At 48.5% G+C, this 15,019-nt stretch overlaps 1 protein-coding gene across 2 annotated transcripts in view; it reads right to left on the bottom strand.

Moving 5' to 3' along the window:
* The window catches only part of LOC138682569 (uncharacterized), a 71,113-nt gene extending 65,950 nt beyond the window's left edge, over positions 1–5,163 (bottom strand). The window contains exons 1-3 of one of the 2 annotated variants that reach the window (XM_069773825.1): positions 4,253–5,163; positions 3,950–4,127; positions 3,501–3,623 (exon numbers count right to left, since the gene is read on the bottom strand). The gene's annotated coding sequence lies outside the window, so the exon portion shown is untranslated. The remainder of the gene's footprint in view (positions 1–3,500; positions 3,624–3,949; positions 4,128–4,252) is intronic. The other variant, XM_069773824.1, reaches the window with a different exon arrangement.
* Between the last annotated feature and the right edge of the window lie 9,856 nt (positions 5,164–15,019).

The following is a 15,019-nucleotide window of genomic DNA, read 5'->3' as shown; positions in this document are numbered from 1 at the left end:
ATGTGCTTACAATGGTGGAAGCAACCACTGGATGGCTGGAAACATACCCTGTGTCCCATGCCACTGCCCAGAACACTATTCTGGGCCTTGAAGAGAAAATTTTATGGCAACACGGCACCCCAGAAAGAATCGAGTCGGACAACGGGACTCACTTCCGAAACAACCTCGTAGATACCTGGGCCAAAGAACACGGCATTGAGTGGGTATATCACATCCCTTATCACGCACCGGCCTCCGGAAAAATCGAACGATACAACGGACTGCTGAAAACTACATTGAGAGCGATGGGGGGTGGGACTTTCAAACATTGGGATACACATTTAACAAAAGCCACCTGGTTAGTTAATACTAGAGGATCCGCCAATCGGGCTGGCCCCGCCCAACCAAGACTTCCACATACTGTAGAAGGCGATAAAGTCCCTGTAGTGCGCATGAGGAGTATGTTAGGAAAGACAGTCTGGGTTAGTCCTCCCTCAAGCAGAGGCAAACCCATTCAAGGGGTTGTTTTTGCTCAGGGACCTGGGTACACCTGGTGGGTGATGCAGAAGGATGGGGAAGTTCGATGTGTACCTCAGGGAGATTTGATTTTGGGAGAGAATAGCCAGTGAATTGGGCTGTATGATACCTAACTGCTAAATACCCTGCCAATGCATGTCATTGTATCTATAGTGTCTATATGCCATATCAAGGGTATTACTGTAAGAATTACCCAAATGACTGCGGGATGGACTTTGAAACTAAGCCAAGTACAACAGCGACAGAACTTGAACTGACACCCAGCAATTTCCTCAAGATCAACATCCTCGACCTGCAGAACAAGGGCGTGAGTTGCACCAAATGTACTAGCCACAAGTTCCAGAGGCAGCATACGACAACCCACCATCTCACACCATCTCTCTTATCCTGAAGAACTGTTACAACAGATGGAGCCCCAAAGTCATGGACTAAATAAAATCAATGGACACATTAGAGGAATAGCCCATACGCTAAAGGAATACCATTCGCGTGTGTGTGTGTGTGCGGGGGGACGACGGGGACGGACGCAAGTCCATATACTTATATATATAAGACAAGGAAGTGGTAGTGGTCGATTGGAAAATGTAAGATCTGGGCATGATGTAGATGGTATAGAATAAGGGGTGGATAATGTCCTGGGTTCAGCTGGGATAGAGTTAATTTTTACAGGAACCTGGGAGGTGGGGGGCATAGCCGGGGCAGCTGACCTGAACTGGCCAAGGAGCTATTCCATACCATGTGACATCATGCTCAGTATATAAAGGGGGAGCGGGCCGGGGGGTGGGCTCTTCTTTTCGGTGGGGGAAGTGGCAGAGCGTCGGGTCCCGGGTGGTGAGCAGTTGCACTGTGCATCACTCTTTTTGTATACCTTTTCATTAGTACCGTTGTTGTTGTTGCAATTTCTTTGTGTTGTTCCAGTAAACTGCCTTTATCTCAACCCTCGAGGTTCCAGGTTTGGTTTTTTTTCCTCTCCTCCGTCTTCCCCCCATCCCACCGGAGGGGGGCGGGAGGAGTGAGCGAGCGGCCGCGTGGTCCTTTGTTACCGGCTGGGCTGAAACCACAACAACGGTTCAACAGGAGCACAGGCTGTGCGAATTCAATGCTTGCCAGCAATCTCCTACAGAGCAGAAACTAAGGTGATCCCAAGGAAAGTTAGAGACCTTGCCAAGTGATGCAAGTGCCGCAGCAACCCCACTGGCAGAAAACCTCTTGAGCTTCAGCTGGACTTGGGAAGGGATTTCCTAAAGCCTCTTTCCTCCATGGCTACCCCTGCAAGCAGCAGTGGAGCAGCACTGCCTGGCTTCCCTCCTGCAGCACTGACGAGCAAAACAGCAGGCACAATTCAAAAATCAGCCTCGATCAATGGCCCTGAGTGATCTGCATCAGAGACTCAAAAGAAGGAATAAGGCAATTCAGCTATAAACAGAAACACATCATTGACTACCAAGGCAGAGCAGACAGCACGGTTTGTACTATCCTGAAGTATTCTAAACATGAGAGACATGACTTCACCTCAAACCGGGTAAGTTAAGAACACCAGAGGGTGGCACCCCAGCTCTTCTCAAGGGTGGCCAGACGGGGACCCGAGCTGCTGAAACGACCATCCAGAGAGTGCAGCATGACCACACTGGTGTGCAGCACCTTATGACATGCACTGCTGGCACTGTTGCAGGAACAGGGTTTGCTTCCACTGGAGCAGATGCTGCTTTCAACCCAGTGGCACCCCACAAACCTGAAATAACCCGTAGGCCTGGTAGCATTGCCCAAATCCCAGAACAAACCCTAAATCCAGATGCACGCTGCCCACTTCTCTGTATTCACACCTGCCCACAGCCACCTGTTGTTTCCAATCTTGTAAATATTTTAGAAAAGCACTCTTTTTTTTTTCTTTTTTTGTTTTTTTTTAATACTTGCTTTGACTTCACTACAGTACAGGCTCAGAGTCCATGACAATGGCTGGTAAAGTCCATAGCAATACAGAATTGCGGAGGGATGAGTGGGATAGGTGCCCGTTAGCCATCTCGTAGTTGTTCACAATTGACTCCAAGTCCTCCGTACCTACCTACCTACCAAGCTCCTGACTCATTGGAAATGAGTCAGACTGCACCAGAAGTAACTCTGTATGACCTGGTCAGACATATCAGACCACAAATGGTGGTTTTGAGACAGAAAACGCAACACAAACCACTGGAACAGTAAAAAAAAACAGCCAGAAGAAACATACACAAACCAAAGGCCCCTTACCAAACCCTGAAAAGACAAACAAGATAAAAAAGGAATTGCAAAAAAAAAAAAGAAGACCACCCAGGACACGAGACAAGGCAAAAATAACATAACTCCAAGAACCCAGGGCCAACAAACCCACAGCCGGTCCGTAACAGTAACATGCTTTAATCCTAACTCACCTGAACTCTGGCATCCTGTAATCCTGCCATCCCATAGCCCTAGCACACTGCAACGCTAGCATACCATAACCCGAGCACACTGTAGCCCCAAGATATCAAAAAATGGAACACAAACTCCCTGGACATCTCTGCTAGAGCCTGCAGGTGGCCCCAGATCTCAGACATCACAACTTTGAAGTGGCAGTGGGACAGAGCCACCAGCACATCACCAGCATCCATCTTCACATTATCCATCAGTGCCTGGCTTAAACGCTCCATGGGAGAAAGGCACTCGGAGATGCTGAACCAGCCAACCATGGCCACGGGGCTTCAGCTCATCATTTCTGTGTCAGAGCCAGCAGGCAGATGACCCCGTCCTCCCTGCGAGACCCCTCAGCGCAGCCATACCCAGCTCCGGGGGGCTAGATACGACCTCGGCTCGAGGGGGAGATGCTGCCTGGGAGCAGGATCTCTCACGGGGGCACTGGGAAACCCTCCTCAGGCCTGGATGCCTGAGAAACATCTCTGCACTGCTCCGTACCTCACAAAACCAGGGGCAGAGGAAGGCTGCTTTGCTGGCCTCCAAGAGAACCAGCTCACCTGGGCTCCTCTGTGGCCACCGGGCGCCTTTGCTGTCAGGCGGGTCTCAGCGTTGCTCTGCCATCGGCTGTCACCTCCCTGAAGGACGCTCTCCAGTGCATGGTAAGTCTCCAGTAGGTCTCCCTGGGGACAAAGACTGAAAAGGAGGGATGGGGTTTGCATTGCCCCCATTCCCAGGCTGCCACAAGACAGACCTGCCACCCCCCAAACCAGCTGTGACATGTGGACACCACCTATGAGCTGCAGACGCGGACGGCAGTGGGGCTGCGGGGAGCGGGCAGGCTGTTCTGGGGTGCCCCCAGCGCTGGCAGAAAGCAGAGCTGGAGAGAACAGGGGGAAGCCCAGGGCAGCCAGCAGCCGGCAGCGGGGTCTGGCAGGATGCAGCGCCTGTGGAAATGCCCGGATCCTTGAGCCTCAGCCCCAGGGCTACAGCACAGGGCTGGCACTACCTGCAGCTTCGCTGGGAAAAATCAGGCAGGGGTGACCCTGAAAACCCACACATGTACCCAGGCCCGGGATTTGACAACCCGTTCCTTTGCCCATCGCCGCCACGGGGTCCAGAAAGCAGTGCCACTGGCCCCGGCATGGTCCTGAGCCATCTCTCGATGCGTGAGTCTTTAACCCAGCCTAAAAAGAGGAAAAATTGACCAGAATTCAGCTGTGCTCAAGTTTTTGCAGGCAGCATGGTTTTTTGAGCTGCCTGGTGCTGCCGTGCCTGGGGAACGCTCAAGAAACAGGGCGGCTGCCTGTACCTGCAGGCAGGCGGTGGAGCGTGTGCAGCAGGAGTGAGTGGTGGCTGGTGCAGCTGTTGAAGAGGTTCAGGCTTTAAATGTGTCCAGACTGGTACGCCTAGTTCCTTTTTCCTTGCAGTTTGTATTTAGAGCTTAAATAGTATTCTTTTTAAAAGCAAGAACATCAAGCAAAAAAAATAAAGAACAAACCCAAAACCAGCTGCGTGATTCCCCCCCCCCCAGCTGTCCTTTTTTGCCCTCAGTCCTGGCCACTACGCAAGGCAATGCTCGTCACCAATATTAGGGCGCAGGACTGGGCCCAGGGCAGGGCTTTGGCAGGCAGCACATTCCTTGAGGCTCCCGGTGATGCGGTTCCTGGGGAGCGCTCAAGAAACGGGGGCAGTTGCCCAGAATTGCCATTTTTGGTCTCTCCCCATCACGCTCTGTCTGGCTCCCTGCCCCCATTTTTTAATTCTTCCCTCTCTGTCTTTAACCCATCACTGCTTTCTTCTTTCTCCTTCTTTCTCTGTCTCGCTCCCCGTCTGTATTTTCTCATTCCTCTCTCTCCCGCAGCCTGGCCCCTCGTTCCTGCCTGTATCCCCTCCTGCTCAGCTGGCTGGGCCTTCTCTCTTCTCTCTGGGCCTCCGTCCTGCTCCCCATCCCCTTCTGCTCCTCCGCCGTCTCCCTCCTGGAGGCCATCGCTGTTCTGTCCTCCTGCCCCTCCTTGTCCTGATCCGCACCCCTCTGTTTCTCACTCTCTCCGGGCTGTTTCCCGTCCTCCCCTTGCTCTCTGTCCCTGCCTCTCCCTTTCTTTCTCTCTTCCCTGCCTTTCTCCTCTCACCCTTCCCCTCCGTCCCTCTCTCCTGCTCCCTGTCCCATCTCTCTGTCGCTCCGCTCTCCTGACGCCTTTTCCCTCTCTCTGTCCTGCTCCTGCTCCTGCCCCTCTCCGCCCACTCCACCCCACCCCACCGCCCTGTCCCCCCTTCCCCTTCTCCTTCACCTTCTCCTTCTTCTTCTCCTCCTCGTCCTCGTCCTCCCCCGGGCAGGCGGCCATGGGGCCTGCGGGGGGCGGGGCCGGGCCGGGGATGGTGTCCCGGCAGGGTCAGGCAGCAGGAAGAAGTGCCCCGGGGCATGCTGGGAGCTGTAGTCCTGGGGCCTGCGGGGCTGCCAGAGGCCCTAGCGGTTCCCGGGGCATGCTGGGAGCTGTAGTCCTGGGGCCTGCGGGGCTGCCAGAGGCCCTAGCGGTTCCCGGGGCATGCTGGGAGCTGTAGTCCTGGGGCACGGGGCTGCCGGGCGGCCATGTTGGTCTCTGCGGCCTCTGCTCCAGCTGCGGCCCGGCTGAGGTGAGGGCTGGGGCTGCCCGTGAGGCGAGCGAGGCCCTTGGGCTGGCGTGGGGGTGTCTCCTGCCTGCTGGCTGCCCGGGGGAGGGGGCTCCAAGCTGGAGCCGGGCCCGGCTGAGGGAAGGAGAAAAGGGACAGGGTGAGGGGGGTCGCAGCCCTGACTTGGCAGGTTTCACGCAGACGCCCTGTTCAGAAAACACAGCCTCTGTGTGGGTCAGCGGTCCCTGCAGAGTTTTGTTATTCATAGCCTTGTTTATAAATACAGGACTTCGCACAGCGGGCTCACACGGTGCTGTGCTTGTTGTAAACTGAATCGCTTTTATCCCGGCTACAGTCTGGAGGGAGCAAGTGCCAGCCGATAAAGATGGAGATGAAAGCAAGCGATACGCTTGTAATGGTGATCCTGCCACAAGGCATGCTGTTTATTGATCAGGGAAAACGCCGCAGTGACTCTCTCAGTGAACAAGGTTGTCGGTGCCATCTCAGTATGTGACACCCAAGGGATTTTTTCCCTCTGCATGTGCTTCTGTGCAGGCATGTGCATGAAACGTAGGTGTTTCTCTGTGCCGTAATGGGGACCGGTGACAGCTGGGTGGGTGGGAACCTGTGCAAGCACGGCAGAAACTTCCTGCAGCTGCCCTGCCATGTGCTTCAGGGTAAAACAGCTCTTCTGGTTGTTTGCTGCCATTGGGAGCTACTGAGGGCACGGGAAGGTATTGGGTTCTTCCTCCCTGCAGTCAGCACTGGTCCTCACTGGGTAGCTTCCCACAGCAGCCAGTGCTGTATGCCCCTCTCCGTTGTTAGGCAAACAGCTGTAGCAGGAAAGTGCGGCATGTTCCTCTGATTCATGCGCTCTCCACCTTGCACAGCAGCACGCTCGAAATACTGAAATGTGCTCTTTTTGTTGCTGCTAACATTCAAAAATCTTGTCTTGGTCTGGTCAGCAAGGTATTTGGAAAACGTCACGGTTGCATTTTGAGAATGAAATAGGTTCCCATCCTTCCCCCTACCCCCCAAACGGCGCAGGATCCAGACCTTCTCCCCCTACCCCGCTATGTGTATGTAGCCTGGCTTTGTTCATTTTGCTGCCTCAGAGCAAGAATATAGCAAACAACTGAGATGTGTGCCGTGTGCTCCAGGCCAAAGACAGTTTTAAGTGTTCCCAGTGTATTGCATGCAGCTGTGCAGCATGGTACATTTTGGAAGGCCCACTGGGATGATGTATCAGAAGTTGCTGAAAATGAGGTGATGCTGGTAGTGGTTTATTTTCAGCGCCTGGTTTGGGAAAGAATATACTCAAATTTTCTAAGATACAGATCTATTAGAGGAAAGGGAGTGCAAGCTAAGGAGCATCATGCTGCATTTATTGCTAAATGTCTGCTTCCCTTTCATTCAAACTAGAAGGTAAACAAAGATTGAACCTGCAACAGAATTGGTTTCCCAGAGTGAGCATTCAAGCACTGGGGAGCAGTTTGCAGGATCAGAACTTCAGCCTGCTCTGGGTTCTGGGTGATAAACCCTCAGGAGAGGAGAGAGAATCCCCACTTTTTTAAATGCAGCTCAACTTATCTTAAGATTTCTTCGTGTTAGATTGTGTTGGCGGTCAGACTCTAAGCACGTGACTGAACTCTTACAAAAATCAAGATATTTAAGGATTATTTACTGTATTAAATCCTCTTACAAGCAGTGCACTCTATTGCCCTGTGGATAGTATAATGTCATGACTGGCAATTTTCCTTTTCTTTTCTAGTACAAGGATGCATGTATGAAGGCAAATCGAGGGTACAAGTGGTGCTCCACAGCAAACCAGCCTGCAAAAACCCAGACATCCGCTGTTACAAACAGGAAGAAGCTATGGGCCTTTGCCTCAGACTCTGCAAAAGATTTACCAAGCCTGAGGAAAGTGACAAGAAGTGACAAAATGCCACAGCATAACTTCAGGATGGCAGGTGAGATTTCCATCCATGTTCCTCAAACGTAGCAGCCTCGTTTTGTTTGCAGATGCGGCGCTGGAATTAAACTGCAAGACCAGTTTCCTTTACTGCACCTGGTACTGTAGTGCAAATACCTTTCATGTCCCAAATTACGTTGCCAAGACTCTAGTTAAACCTCTGCATAACAGCCTTGAATTTTCCTAAGTGCATGATTGCTTTCAAGAGTCGAGTCCAGACATGTGACATATCATAAGCCATACCCCATTTGGGGTCCAGATTTGATTGATGTTTAGTTCAGGCTTATCTGCTGTTAGAGATTTTCATTTTCTAGTCAAAAAGGGAAATGCTGATGGTGTGCATTCTTTTTCTCTTTCATAGAGTGTTGTACTATGTTTAGTAATTTGCTGTTTACAGAAATAATTTACGGTTGTCTATGAAGTTGGAGGTGTTAACGTTCTTGTGGATGAATGTACCAGTGGAGCTAACTTCCTGTATTTAAATCGAGAGGAGCGTAAGGATAGCTTGGAGGGGTGGATTCTAACCATTTTAAACATTAAAAAAAAACAACCAAACCATCAAGAAGTGGATTGCCTGAGCTGGGGAAAGGCAGATAATCTCAAACTGATATCCACAAATCGCAGAACTGTAGCAATCATGGAAATAGAAACATCAGTGTTAAGTACTGGCAGCTTAAGAGCCTAACAGTCAAGGTAGAAACTAATTTTTACCCCACCACCCTTTTTTCCTTTTTTTTTTTCCTTTTTTTCCATTTTGATGTTTCTGATTTTACGAATACTGCTGTATTTGAAACTTTGTCATATCCTACCTAGTTTATGACAAGTGTGTGGCAGATAGGACTTTTCTGCTTAGAGGGATCGTGAGCTGGAGAGTGGAAGATGGTTTTATGGAACAAGTATAGAAGGAGAAGAAGGTATAAAAAGGCTTGTATGCTTTTTTGCCAGTGTAGTGGTATGAAAATTCCTGTAATGAAATTTCTTCTGGCTATGAAGGAACTGTGAATTGGGATCAAAATAAAGTGTTTCCTGCTACATCGTTATGATATATGGGAGACCAGTTCTGAAAACCTCAAGCCCCTTCATCCCGTTCTGGTTTTGCTACCAGAGGAGTCACTTTTATGCTCCTTCAGGTTTATTGACTTAACAGAGAGAACAAGGAGTAGGTCTTGGTCTAGCTGGCTGCTGTCCCCCACTGCTCCTGCCGGGATATCCAACTGTAGAGCTTCTGAGTCCGGAGAGATCTTGAATCAACACCTATCAGAGCAGAGGACAGAGAACTTAAGACTTAATGAGAAACTGATCTAATCCATTGTTTTATCTATAGAGCCATTAATTTCTGAAGAAGGCCCTCTTTTGTGCTACATGTGATTTTGAAAGTTTATTTATTTATTTATTTTCTGCTGGCTGACTCAGTGAGCATAGTAATTCACAGGGGTCTCACTCCAGTCCTCGTGCAAGCAAAGGCTGGCTGTTTCATGAGTACACCGATAGCCCATAAAATAACGGCAGCCTCTGCTCGAGATGTTAGCAGCAGCATCTAAATCATGGCAAGTCTGCTGTGCCAAGTGGATTACTGTTTTGTCAGCTATATTCCGGTTTGTGGTAAATACGTGTTGTTGTATTCCTGTCCCCTCGACTTCATGTGAGAGCTCAATTCAGCTCTGACTCTTCTAGCCAGTGCAATGTCTTTTAAAAGCCAGGCTGCATGCTAATTGATGAACTAAAATGTAGCTGAGCAACTGTAGAAATGCCACTGACTGTCTCGCATCTTCAAGGCAGATAGCTTCCTTTGGAGAGGGATTATATGATTCCAGAACAATTCCAGGAAATCTGTTGACTTGTTGGTAGCTGTTAATCCTGTCTTGATTGCTCTTTACATACTAGATGTCATTACGTGACCATTGCAGCGCCTACCGTCACAGCTACAGAGCTAAGTGGGCAACAGCTTTCCTATACAAATGTGCCAGATTCCTGATACTTCCACATTTCTGCATCAGGAGAAAACCAGCTGGGCCAAAAAGCTTTTTAGTGAAGTGAAGGGTGGAAAAAAGACACTTCCTAGCATATAGAGATGCAATTTTTGTTTTTAGAAAGAAGCTTCTTTCTGCAGCCAGGTGAAAGGTAGTTGAAACTGGTACCTGCTGGCCGCCTTTCTGCTTAGTGCTTCCTCAGTTCTTTCTTTCCTCTGATAGAAAAATTGCAATGATGAACAAGCCAGCCTTCTGAGTTTCTAACTGGACCAATACTAACAAAGAATGTCATTCCCAAATAGTAAGATAGTTGTAAGCTTCATCAAGAGTAAAAGCTGTTGAGAAAGCCATGAATCATCTCCCATTCTGCAAGTCCAGTTCTTGACTATTTTCTCACTACTGTTGATTTAACTGTAAATTGCTTTAAAGTAGCACTTAAAATTTGTAATTTGTCATACCAGTAAGTTCTTGGTGCTGTGAGAGAAAGATTGTGCTGAGAAGGCACTATAAACATATGGCAATGTTTGCGTATGTACATTTTGTCTTCCCTTAGATGGAGTTATCTTGTAATTTGAAGCCATAGTGGAAGGATTTTTTTGTCGTATTATGATCAGACATCTAAGTGCCAAGCCCTCTGCTACAGCCGCAGAGTAAGTCGTCAAGTTGCTTCAGCACCAATTTGAACTTTCACTTTCCAATTAGCTGTCATTTTTTTCCTTCCTTTTTATTTTTATATTTAAATAAACAGTTTAAGTATTTGCTTACTTGGGGAGAAAACAGTGCTATCCTTGTCCTGTTGTGATAAGCTACGTAGCTGAAGGGCAGCAAGCTGAGACCCCCAAGAAGATATTTAGAAGAGAGGGAAGAAGGGGGCCTACAAGAAAGCTGGAGAGGGCCTTTTGACAAGGGCACGTAGTGATAGGACAAGGGGTAATAGCTTTAAACCGGAAGAGGGTAGATTTAGATTAGATATAAGGACGAAATTCTTCCCTCCGAGGGTGGTGAGGCACTGGAACAGGTAGCGCAGAGAAGTTGTGGATGCTCCCTCCCTGGAAGTGTTCAAGGCCGGGTTGGATGGGGCTTTGATCACCCTGGTCTAGTGGAAGGTGTCCCTGTCGATGGCAGGGGGGTTGGACCTAGATGCTCTTGAAGGTCGCTTCCAACTCAACCCATTCTATGATTCTGTGATTCTGTGATTCTATGATTCTCTTCTCTGTTCTTCAGCTAGCCAAAACTGAGGAGGGGGAAGAAGAACTACAGGTAGCTAAAGGGAAGCACAGGAGAGCAGCTGGGAGCCAACAGTGTGATGTGGGCATAAGAAAGTGCTACACTGCAGTGTGTCAGGCCAAATATTTTCAGGAAGTGTGGTGAAGAGTTAATGCCATTGAACAGAGCACAGCTCATCTGACGTGGCTGCCCTGCTGGTCCTTCATGTACAAGAAAGATGACCTCCCTCTGGCATAACGGGAGAAGAGAGCTGCAGGGATTGCTGGGACATGGGCGATGGACATGCGTGATGACATCAGGAGTTCTTGATTTGCTTAGGCTAGAAAAAACAGGTGGAAGAAGAGTGGGGTGACTCCTGTAAATGCAGGAGAGGGAAATACCATTTAGGCAGAACAGTTTTTAGGCTTAAAGGTGTGGGCACCGGAAGACATGTGTACCACCTGGTCCCGAGTAAATTTAAGCTGAAAACTGGAAGAAAACTCTAAATGCTTAGAAGATTTGGGTTCTGCAGCAGCCTTCCGATGGAAGGAAAGCAAGCAGAAAGCAACCAGTCAACCCCTTATTGCTTAATATGGAGTTCAGTAAGTTTATGATGGGCCTGGAGATCTCTTCCAATTTCTCCTTCCTCCAAATCAACTGCCTCTTCAGGAGTTGTCTTTCAAGGTATGTGTTGCCTTTTCACATTTTAATTGCTCTGATGTCCTCTTGTTTGAAGGACTGAACTGTTGCTGATCAAGCATTTTGGTGGCAAAAAGGGCTCTGCTGACAGGATCGCTTCACTTGTGAATTGTGCTTAGGTACTTGCTGACCCTTCCCATTTTCTGTCTCCCTTTCTTCAGTTGCTTCTTGTTGCTAGATCCTACACTTCTGATAGTACCTTGTCTCTTTGTAGATGCTTAATACCTTTTGTTCCCCTTTTTATTTAAAAGTAAGAAGTTTAAAAACAAACCCACCCCCCTGCCCCCTTCTACCTGTTCATCACAGTAATGGAAAAAATGATTCCAGTTGAACATTGGGCTTGAAGCCAGATGCTCTTTAGGCTGTATTCTTAAGATAATGAGCCACTCTTCTATCCCTGAGATGATAGCGGATGAGCTTGGTTTATTCCCATTGCTTTCCTCTGCTTCTGTTTACTGGTGTTTTAAGAGAGTGTTGAAAAAAACCTACCCTGTGTATGTTACTGTGAGATGCTGTCTGAGGGAGAATTTTTGGCAGCATCTGTGGTATTGAATTAAACAGCAGCAGTGAGTGTTCCCGTGAACTGGACCTTGATCATCTGTAGTGCTAAATCATTTGGAGGTTTACAGGTAGAGGTTTGGCCCATGTCAGCTGAAAAGCTCAACAACTTCCTTGGCACCACTCACGAGTGGGAGCAGGCCAGGGGATTTCCCAGTGGGCATTTTGGATGCAGCTGTTGTGCATCCATATTTTGCATAACTGTCCTGGTTTCAGCTGGGATAGAGTTAACTGTCTTCCTAGTAGCTGGTACAGTGCTATGTTTTGAGTTCAGTATGTGAAGAATGTTGATAACACTGATGTTTTCAGTTGTTGCTCAGTAGTGTTTAGACTGTAGTCAAGGATTTTTCAGCTTCTCATGCCCAGCCGGGGCACCTGACCCAAACTGGCCAACGGTGTATTCCATACCATGTGACGTCCCATCTAGTTTAGGAACTGGGAAGGGGGGGGCAGGGATTCGCCGCTGGGGGACTGGCTGGGTGTCGGTCGGCGGGTGGTGAGCAATTGCCCTGCGCATCATTTGTACATTTCAATCCTTTTATTACTACTGTTGTCATTTTATTAGTGTTATCATTATCATTATTAGTTTCTTCTTTTCTGTTCTAGTAAACCGTTCTTGTCTCAACCCATGAGTTTTACTTCTTTTTCCCGATTTTCTCCCCCATCCCACTGGATGGGGGCGGAGTGAGTGAGCGGCTGCGTGGTGCTTAGTTGCTGGCTGGGGTTAAACCACGACAATAACAAAATGCAACCAAATGGCCAAGGGTAATTGTGCCAGTTGGCCTCCATTTCAGGGAATGGTCCTGGGCACGTGCATTTATTGTTGTAGAGAGAGGGTTTGTGTAGTTCAGTGAAAGGAAATTGGAAAACGTGAGTGCATGCTTAGTGAGACCTGGGGAAAGTTACTTACCTTTGGTGTCTCATCATTACTGAAGCCGGTGTCTCAGCAATACTGCAGGGATAACGCTTCCCTGTTCTCCTGCTGTGGCAGTTGAGCGAGACATTTGGGCCACAGACTGTCTTCCTCTCTCTAGATGACACGCTGTTGAATTGGGACCCTGCACTGCTTCCAAGGCACTCCTCCAAACCCAGACAATTAGTCTTCATGGTGATGAAGAGCAACCAGTGTTCTGAGTGGAAAAGCCACTCCGTGAGTAATGCAGTGCCAGTGTTCATTGCTTTTACTTCTTGTTGTCGTTTTCCGAGCTCCTGAGGTGCAGGAAGGCTGGAGGCGAGAAGCTGTCAGCATCAAATAGTTGGAGAAAATACATTTCTATCTCCATTTTACTTTCCTCAATTATATATTGTATTGGCAGGGCAAGAAGTAGGCAGGCAGCTTGCCTGGCCAGTGCCTGCGTGCTTCTGGCACAGAAGATCAAGCGCTTCATGCTTCGGAGCTGTCAGGCTGGCACTTTTCACCACTAAATGCAGCTCTAAATTAAAGCTAAATGAGGAGGGAGATTTTGCTTCAGAGCTTGATCATGCCATTTTGTTCCATCCTTTTACTTGTTCAGTGGCTAGGGAGAGGAACCACTGCCTTGGTAGGAGCATCCATTGAGTTATAAACATGGGTGATATTAGAGCATCTTTGTGTATATTTATGCATGAGATCATTACAGTTGCTGTTTTAAAGGTATCCATCTCTGTAGTACCTAAACCCTTTGGCAGTAAAACTGTAGATCCACGCAATGGGGCGAGAAGCAGACAAATCCAATTAAATCCTTCAGACAGCTTTGAAAGCCTCTCCCAGAGGGTACAGCAATGGTTGTGATTCTCTTGAATTGCCTTTTATGCACTAGTCTGCAGTCTCACGTCTTTCACTGAGCTGTGAAATACAATATAGTGTTAAGTTTTTGTTGCTAACCCTCTTTTGACATACCAGTGGGCAAATAAAAGCCCTTCAAAAAAGCCTCAGCCTGTTCTATTGATCCTGGGAAAGACTCACCTTGTGAAAAACTATTCAAGATCACTATTTCACAGATCACCCATTTCCATGTCTCCTGCGAAGGCAGGTACTGTTCCTTGGCAGCGAGGTGTGCTCGCACTCATCTGCAAGTTCTTAGGTCCCAGGAGTCTTTCTGTACGCTGGATCAGAAATTTAGCATGTTGAAGTTTGATACTGAAACTGAAGAGTTAGGTGATACAAACATAATTGTTTTCCTGACAGATCTCCTCAAGCACATCACAGCCTGGAGTCCCGGGAGCTGTAAAACAAACCGAGGAGTCTGCATTGTTTCAGTTTGCTGAGGTGTAATGGCTGAAATATGGTGGGGGAGGATGGGGGGGAAGCAAGGCACCAGTAAGAGTTGTCACTGAATGGCTAAGCACCCTGTCTGATAAGGGATTCCCATCAGTAGATGTTTACCTTCATGGCAGCATTATGTTCAGAAAATCAGGGAGGACAGGGGGCAGTGACTGGATGAGATGTTGGCCAGTTCGACCAGCTGTAGCGTACGCAAAGGACACTGGGCTTGTGAACATTACCTGGCCTTCCATACCAAAGGCCCACTGCAGATGTTTTTTTTCCAAATGGCCTTCTAATTTGAATCTCGGAAAACAACAAATAAAAGGCATTCTGAAATGACACTATGCACTGCCTGTGGAAGAGGCTGCAGCAGTACAAAATGGCAACTGCCCTAGAGGCAGGGATCCTGTGTGTCCTGGTTTCAGCTGGGACAGAGTTAATTGTCTTCCTAGCAGCTGGTACGGTGCTATTTTTTGAGTTCAGTATGCGAAGACTGTTGGTAACACTGATGTTCTCAGTTGTTGCTACGTAGTTTTTAGTCTGAAGTCAAGGATTTTTCAGCTTCTCATGCCCAGCTGGAGGGGCACAAGAAGTTGGCACAGGACACAGCCAGGGCAGCTGACCCAAACTGGCCAACGGGGTATTCCACACCATGCGACGCCACATCTAGTATAGGAACTGGGGGGAGCGGGGGCGGGGGATCGCCGCTTGGGGACTGGCTGGGTGTCGACCGGCGGGTGGTGAGCGATTGCCCTGCGCATCATTTGTACATTCCAATCCTTTTATTATTGCTGTTGTCATTTTATTAGTGTTATCATT

The sequence above is a fragment of the Haliaeetus albicilla genome, chromosome 29, assembly GCF_947461875.1.
Source record: "Haliaeetus albicilla chromosome 29, bHalAlb1.1, whole genome shotgun sequence".
Lineage (NCBI taxonomy): Eukaryota > Metazoa > Chordata > Aves > Accipitriformes > Accipitridae > Haliaeetus > Haliaeetus albicilla.
Note: the sequence above shows the minus strand (reverse complement) of the source record. Positions and strands in the feature narration are given on the sequence as shown.